The sequence below is a fragment of the Rutidosis leptorrhynchoides genome, chromosome 5 (genome assembly GCF_046630445.1).
Source record: "Rutidosis leptorrhynchoides isolate AG116_Rl617_1_P2 chromosome 5, CSIRO_AGI_Rlap_v1, whole genome shotgun sequence".
NCBI lineage: Eukaryota > Viridiplantae > Streptophyta > Magnoliopsida > Asterales > Asteraceae > Rutidosis > Rutidosis leptorrhynchoides.
Window position 1 is genome coordinate 153,144,442 of NC_092337.1, and position 7,938 is coordinate 153,152,379.

The following is a 7,938-nucleotide window of genomic DNA, read 5'->3' on the forward strand; positions in this document are numbered from 1 at the left end:
TTGATGTGTAGGTTGCTTTAGAAAAGTTCATGAACTTGATTTATGACTTTGGTGAATTTGGGTTAGGGTTTGATGAACTTGAAATGGACTTTTGATGCATTGAATGCCATGGATTATGGTTGGTAAGTGTTTAGTTGGATTGTATGCTTGATTACCTTCGAAACGGCATATCATTCATGTAAATTGGTTGCCCGAATCATTGAATTGCATTTATGAACTTGTATGCGATTAATGTTGAGCATTAGATGCGGTTTTGGTTGTTATAATAGGTAAATTGATTGATGAAATGTGTTTAGTTGTCTTCCTCGTCAAATTACCTTCTCAACGGTATAAGATACTTGTCTTGATTGTTTGCGGATCATAAATGGTGATTGTTTGAAGTTAGGTTCGTGCATAAAACTTAAAAACTGCCAGAATTCTCTGCACAGGTAATGGCGCGGCGCGCCATATACCCGCGCGGCGCGCCAAAGTGGTCTGTCCAACTTTGTCAATTTTCGAATAATGTTTGCTATGCTACGCACCTCCGATTCACATGTAACTTGTTCTAACATGCTCATACATGATTAAAAACCTCAGAAAAATAGTTCGGGACCCGACCCGAACGTGTTGACTTTTCCGTTGACTTTGACCGACCAAAGTTTGACTTTTTATCAAACTTAACCAAATGATTATGCAACCTTCCTAACTTGTTTATATACTTGTATCTTGCATGAAACTTGACAATTTGATTTCACATGCTACATAATCGAGTCGTAACGAGCCATAGGACTAATTGAACATCTTTGACCTATCGTGTTTACCGTTATTGATACGACCTATTGTTTAGGTCAAGACTAGCATTGTTCTTTGCACACGTTTACTTGTTGAAGTACTTTACTACTCGTGCACTCAAGGTGAGATCATAGTCCCACTTTTACTTTTTTTTTTGAACTTACATTTGGGATGAGAAAACATAAACATTTCTTTTACTAAGTGAACACAAGTACAGGAAAACAAACATTCTACATACGAGTTTAGAACAAAATCCTCAATTCGATTATCATTAGTTACACTTGCCGGGTGTAAGCGAGAACTTATGTTGTATGGATCCATATGGGTTTGACAAACCCTCATTCAAACGGTTCGCTACCGTTTACGAATGAAATATATTTTCGAGAAACAGTGTATGTTCTAGCACTAAGTGATGGGGTTCAATGGATGGAATGTTAAGCATTGATAATTGGGTCCTCGTGAAACAAACTTTTGGAATGTATTACTATTATCTCATGGTTGCAAATCTTGTGGTTCACTTGTACTTACTTACTTAAACCTATGATTTCACCAACGTTTTCGTTGACAGATTTCTATGTTTTTCTCAGGTCCTTGAACGATACATGATACATGCTTCCGCTCATTATTTTGATACTTGCATTGGATGTCGAGTATATATGCATACATGGAGCGTCTTTTGGCTACTTTTAAATTGTGTCGCATAAGTTTCATTTGTACTTAAAACTTTGTATCGTAACTTGTGGTGGAACTATTCTTGTAAACTTTGAACAATCTTTACATTTGAAATGAATGCGACATATCTTTAGGTCAAACGTTGTTTTAAAGACTTATGACCACGTAACGGGACCTAAGTAGACGGCGCCGTCAAACATGATTTGGTCGGGTCGCTACAGATGGTATCAGAGCGTTGGTTGTAGGGATTTAGAGTTCATTGGTGTCAACCTCGAGTCATAGGGTACATTGGTGAGTCTAGACTACAACCGGCATATAGACTTGAAGTAGGAATTACTTGACTACTTGTGCATTTATACTCGAACGCTTCTACTCATATCTACTCTTAGTTCATCTTAATCTCACGTTGTTTAATTTGATTGACGAGCCACCTTGACTATATGAAATGATGTCGAATGCACATATGAATCAGGGTAATATAATTTCCGGGATTATATTACGGTGACTCATATGAACGTTCCGACATTATGGCATAAAGAATTTAAGGCGAGTCGAGGAAAAACTTCTCTTTATCTTTATTCTATATCACGGTTAGTAGTATTGAGAATACTAATCAATGATATTCTTGTGTTTTGAAGGAACAATGGCTCCTCGTCGTGTACGCCGCAATGAAACTCCCGAACAAGCTCTCGAACGGATGATAGCTACCGCTGTAGATGCGGCCATGGCCGGTCACTCATCCAACAACAACAACAATAATAACAACAACCACAACAACAACAACAATGGAGCCGGTAACTCAAACGAGGGATGCTCCTATAAAGCTTTCATGGGGTGCAAACCTCACACTTTCAATGGAACCGGGGGACCGGTCGTGCTCACCCGATGGTTTGAGCAAACGGAAGCCGTCTTTAGCATAAGCGGTTGTCGGGACCAAGACAAGGTCAAATACTCCACTCACACCTTCGCCGGTGTCGCTCTTACATGGTGGAATACTTATGTACAATCGGTGGGTACCGATGAAGCTCACGCCCTCTCTTGGGCCGACTTGAGGGAAAAGATGATTGTCGAATATTTCCCTCGTGAAGAAACCCGAAGGCTCGAACAAGAGCTAAGAACTTTAAAGGCGATCGGAAATGATCTCAAGGCTTACAATCAACGATTTTCCGAACTAGCCTTGATGTGCCCAAATCTTGTGAACCCCGAAGCTTTAAGGGTTGAACTTTACAAGGATGGTCTTCCAAAGAGTATCAAACACGGAGTAATGTCATCCAAACCCACTAATCATCAAGAAGCTTTGAACATGGCCTGCAAATTGATAGAAACGGTTGACGAAATCGTAGTTCCGGCACCTAAGGCCGAGGATAAATCGGGCGGCAACAAAAGAAAGTGGGAACCCTCCCAATCAAACAACAACAACTTTGCTAAGAAGCCTTACACCTCCGACGGCAAGAAGGGTTATGCCGGGAACCTACCTCTTTGCAACAGATGCAACAAACATCACTTTGGCGAATGTAGTAAGTTAATTTGCCACCGGTGCCAAGGAGTTGGTCATAAGGCCAACGATTGTAAAAGTGCCACTCCCGTCGCTCGAAAGTGGCCCAATGCACCAAAGACGGGCACTTGTTATGAATGTGGCCAAACGGGCCATTATAGAAATGCATGCCCGAAGAGGAAAGATAACACCAATACGCGCGGCCGAGCTTTCAACATCAACACCGAGGAAGCCCGAGATGATAATGAATTAGTCACGGGTACGTTTCTTCTCAACAATTCTTATGTCTCTTGCTTATTCGATTCGGGTGCCGATAAATGCTTTGTATCCAAGACTTTGACTCATTCTTTTAGCACTCCACCTCTTCCATTAGATACCACTTATACCATTGAAGTGGCTAACGGGAAACTATTAAGTGCCGACACATATTACCGGGGGTGTACGTTAAACATTTTGGGTAAGGAATTTGAAATTGACTTGATACCCATGGAACTAGGAAGCTTTGATGTAATAATCGGCATGAATTGGTTAGTCAAAACGAAATCTCACATCCTTTGTGATCTAAACGCAATCCGAATTCTTATCGAGAATGGTGAACCTTTGATTGTTTATGGCGATAAGAGTTGCACCAGACTCAACCTCGTTTCGTGCCTTAAAGTTAGAAAACTACTCCGTAAGGGTTGTTTTGCGATCCTTGCCCACGTTAAGAAAGTCGAGTCCGAAGAGAAGCATATCGATGATGTGCCAATTGTTAGTGACTTTTCCGATGTATTTCCCGACGAATTGCCGGGTCTTCCACCTCATCGACCGGTTGAATTCCAAATCGATCTTATTCCGGGAGCCGCACCCGTAGCACGTTGATAGTGCTCCAAATGAACATATATTTAGTAGCAATATCGTTCCAATATGTAAAGTTTTTAAATGTAATTTCCTTATTTTTAGTTTTAATAGTTAAATAAATAAGTGCGAAGACGAAAGACGCAAATCGCTCGAAAATGAAGATTTAAAGACAAAAACAAAGATTTGAAAGACCAAAACGTCCAAAAAGCTCAAATGTACAAGATACAATTCAAAAGGTTCAATTTATTGATGAGAAACGTCTAAAAATGACAAGAGTACAAGTTACAAAACGCAAAGTACAAGATATTAAATTATACGAAAGGACGTTCGAAAATTCGGAACCGGTACCCGAGCCAACTATCAACGCTCGACGCAACGGAGCTGAAAGTACAAGTCAACTATGCACAAGAATATAATATAATATTTAAATAATTCATAATAAGAATAATAATAAATAATAAAAAGTTGTTAATTGAGCATAGTTAAGGGGTCATAAGTGAAAATTTCAAATCAACATTTGCCTATAAAATGGAATTCACGTAGTAATGAAAATGTACACCTTTTTCCAATCTTCTTTCTTTCTTATGTAATTTATATTTATATTTATAATATTAAGTTTAATTTAAGATTAATAATAATTGGGTTATTGTAAGAAATGTTTTACGGGTTTTAAAGTAGGAACTCTGTCCGTGTAACGCTACGCGATTAATAATCACTGTAAGTTATGTTCTTCCTTTTTAAATTAATGTCTCGTAACTAAGTTATTATTATGCTTATTTAAGCCAAAGTAATCGTGATGTTTGACTAAATATTAAGACGGGGTTATTGGATTTTGTACCATAATTAAGGTTTGGGCAAAAGACCGACACTTGTGGAAATTGGACTATTGACTATTAATAGATGGGGGGTATTGTCTAATTGAGTGACAACTCATTGGAGTCTGTCGAACCTATCTTCAAATTAATTATCCTAATAATTAATAATGATTATGGTTGTCCTATTTAGTGACGTTCATATGGAATCTATTATAATCATTTAATTAATTATTCGGGTTGGGTAATTGATTATTCAAACTGATCAAGTGGGTAAATTAATATTCATATCTAATCAAAACAGGGGTAGATTACATACAGTGATAACTGGTGTAATTGTTGACAGAAGTGATAACTGCGTCACAGTTTAAATCCTTAATTAGTTGGAATATTTGACTTCGGGTATAAGGGTAATTTGACGAGGACACTCGCACTTTATATTTATGACCGATGGACTATTATGGATAAAAACCAGATAGGTATCAAATAAACCATGACAAAGGACAATTAACCCGAGTAACAATTAATTAAAATCAAAACGTTAAACATCATGATTACGGAAGTTTAAATAAGCATAATTCTTTTATTATATTTCTCATCGTATCTTTATTTACTGTCATTTTATTACTCGCAATTTTATTTACTGTCATTTTATTTATTGTCATTATTTTACGCACTTTAATTATTATCATTTATCTTTACGCTTAAAAATATAAAATCGACAAACCGGTCATTAAACGGTAAAAAACCCCCCTTTTATAATAATATTACTACTTATATATATATATATATATATATATATATATATATATAAATATAGTTTTATAAAAATATAGTACGTAATCACTAGCTCCCTGTGGAACGAACCGGACTTACTAAAAACTACACTACTCTACGATTAGGTACACTGCCTATAGTGTTGTAGCAAGGTTTAGGTATATTCCATCCGTAAATTAATAAAACTTGTGTCATATTTTGTAGTATTTCCTAGTAAAAATAATACTATTTCGTACCCTCACGCTACATCATCAAGTTTTTGGCGCCGCTGCCGGGGAGCGCTAAAACGCTATATTTTTAATTATAATAATATTGAAATAAAATATAATAATATAATAATATTGAAATAGAATATAATAATATAATAATATTGAAATAGAATATAATAATATAATAATATTTTAGAATCAAAATTTGATACGTAAAATTTTAAAAAGTCGTATTTATTAAATACTTCAGGGGTATATTATGTAACTTGTAATTAATAATTTCTATCATGTCGCTTTCATGTGAATAGTAAATTAATTAATTTCTTTTCATTTACTATTCATGAATAGTAAATGAATTAAAAAAAAAAGTTTTGAAAAAAATAATAATTATAAAAAAATTATTAATTTGTAAAAAAAAATCGTTTTTTTAAAAAAAAAAAAAAAAAGTTGTAAAAAAAAAACGTTTTTTTTAAGAAAAAAAATTCGTTTTTTTTAAAAAAAAAAAAAAAATTAAAAAAAAATTTTTTTTTTTAAAAATAATAAATAATAATTTTTTTTTTTAAGTTTTATTACCTTTAGATTTTTAGACTCTAGTTACAATTTTTAGTATTAAGTTTAGTTTTGCCATAGTTATTTTCATTTTTAGATTTTTAGGCTTTGCCGTAAAATCCTTTAAGTGCTTATTCCTTAGACTAAGATTTAGGTGCTTTAGAATTTTGCGACGCCGTTTTTCGCGCTACTTTCTTATTTTTATTTTTCGACGCCTATTTTTTGACCTTTTATTTTTCGACATTTTTCTACGCGCAATCTTTTTCTCTCTTATTTCTCGCCATTCTAGTTTTTAGGACTTATTTTTTTTTCTACTTCTTCTCTAAATTTCTTAAAATTACGAAAATTTATTTTAAGTGGTTAAATTGATAGACATCAAAATTTTCTGGTTCGTAGTAATAGTTGGATTTGTACGTGGACCGGGTTATTGGAGCCAAACAGTACTCAATTATATTGAGACCAAACGAATCCTGCCCCTCTGCTGCATCTTTTGGCTATTCGAAACGTGGGCAAAATCAGAAAAGTCTATTGATTGGATAACTTATATAATTTTTCTTTCTTTTTTAAAAACTAATAGGATATTCAGTGAATGCACCGAGCAAGACGTTCACCGCCGGTCATACGTTCACCACCTGTAACTCGATCAAGACATCGTTTAACAAATATCGCCGCCGTTGATTTTTCTTTAGAATCGTCATCTAGTCGACCAAGTACTCCAATTCAAATTTCCGATAATCTATCTTTTGAACCCGATTTCACAACTAAGAACCCGGGAGATATTCAAGGACAATTCCAAGATCCTGAACCCCAAACCGTTAAATCAGAATCCTCTAGTGATTCGGATACAACAAATCCAATCATGGAAAATATGGAACCTCTAAGTATGGAAGATCGAATGAGAGCCACACGCACGGGCCAAGGTCACGCCATTATTAAGCCAGAAGTTAATGCGCCAGATTATGAAATCAAAGGACAAATTCTACACATGGTAACTAACCAATGCCAATTCAGTGGTGCACCGAATGAAGATCCTAACGAACACCTTCGTACGTTTAAAAGAATTTGTACACTATTCAAAATCCGAGAAGTGGAAGATGAGCAGATCTATCTCATGTTGTTTCCCTGGACTTTAAAGGGAGAAGCCAAAGATTGGTTAGAATCGTTACCTGAAGGGGCGATTGACACATGGGATGTTTTAGTTGAGAAATTTCTTAAAAGATTCTTTCCGGCATCTAAAGCCGTGAGACTTCAAGGAGAAATTGTTACGTTCACACAAAAGCCAAATGAAACATTATATGAGGCGTGGACAAGATTCGGAAGGATGTTGAGAGGATGTCCTCAACACGGTTTAGACACTTATCAAATAGTACAAATATTCTACCAAGGTGTCAACGTTGCTACAAGAAAAGACATCGACATAACAGCTGGTGGTTCCATTATGAAGAAAACCGCAACTGAAGCTTACAAAATTATTGATAACACTGCTTCCCACTCTCATGAGTGGCATCAAGAAAAAGATATCTTTCGATCATCTAAAGCTGCTAGAGCCGATTCTAGCCATGACTTTGATTCCGTTTCCGCAAAAATAGATGCTTTCGAGAGACGAATGGAAAAGATGAATAAAGATATTCACGCAATACGAATCAGTTGTGAGCAATGCGGTGGACCACACTTAATGAAAGACTGTCACATTGAACAAACGATGGAACAACGTGAGAATGTTGTCTACATGAACCAAAGGCTGGAAAATAGTTATCAGAATAATTATCAACCGCCAAGGCCAAACTTCAATCGAAATCAAAACATTCTTTAC

At 35.7% G+C, this 7,938-nt stretch overlaps 1 non-coding gene across 1 annotated transcript; it reads right to left on the reverse strand.

The window, feature by feature from the left end:
* Positions 1-7,368: 7,368 nt before the first annotated feature.
* LOC139850877 (small nucleolar RNA R71) lies at positions 7,369-7,475 on the reverse strand. The gene has a single exon (XR_011760253.1). It is a non-coding gene; the product is annotated as a small nucleolar RNA R71 (small nucleolar RNA).
* Positions 7,476-7,938: the final 463 nt, after the last annotated feature.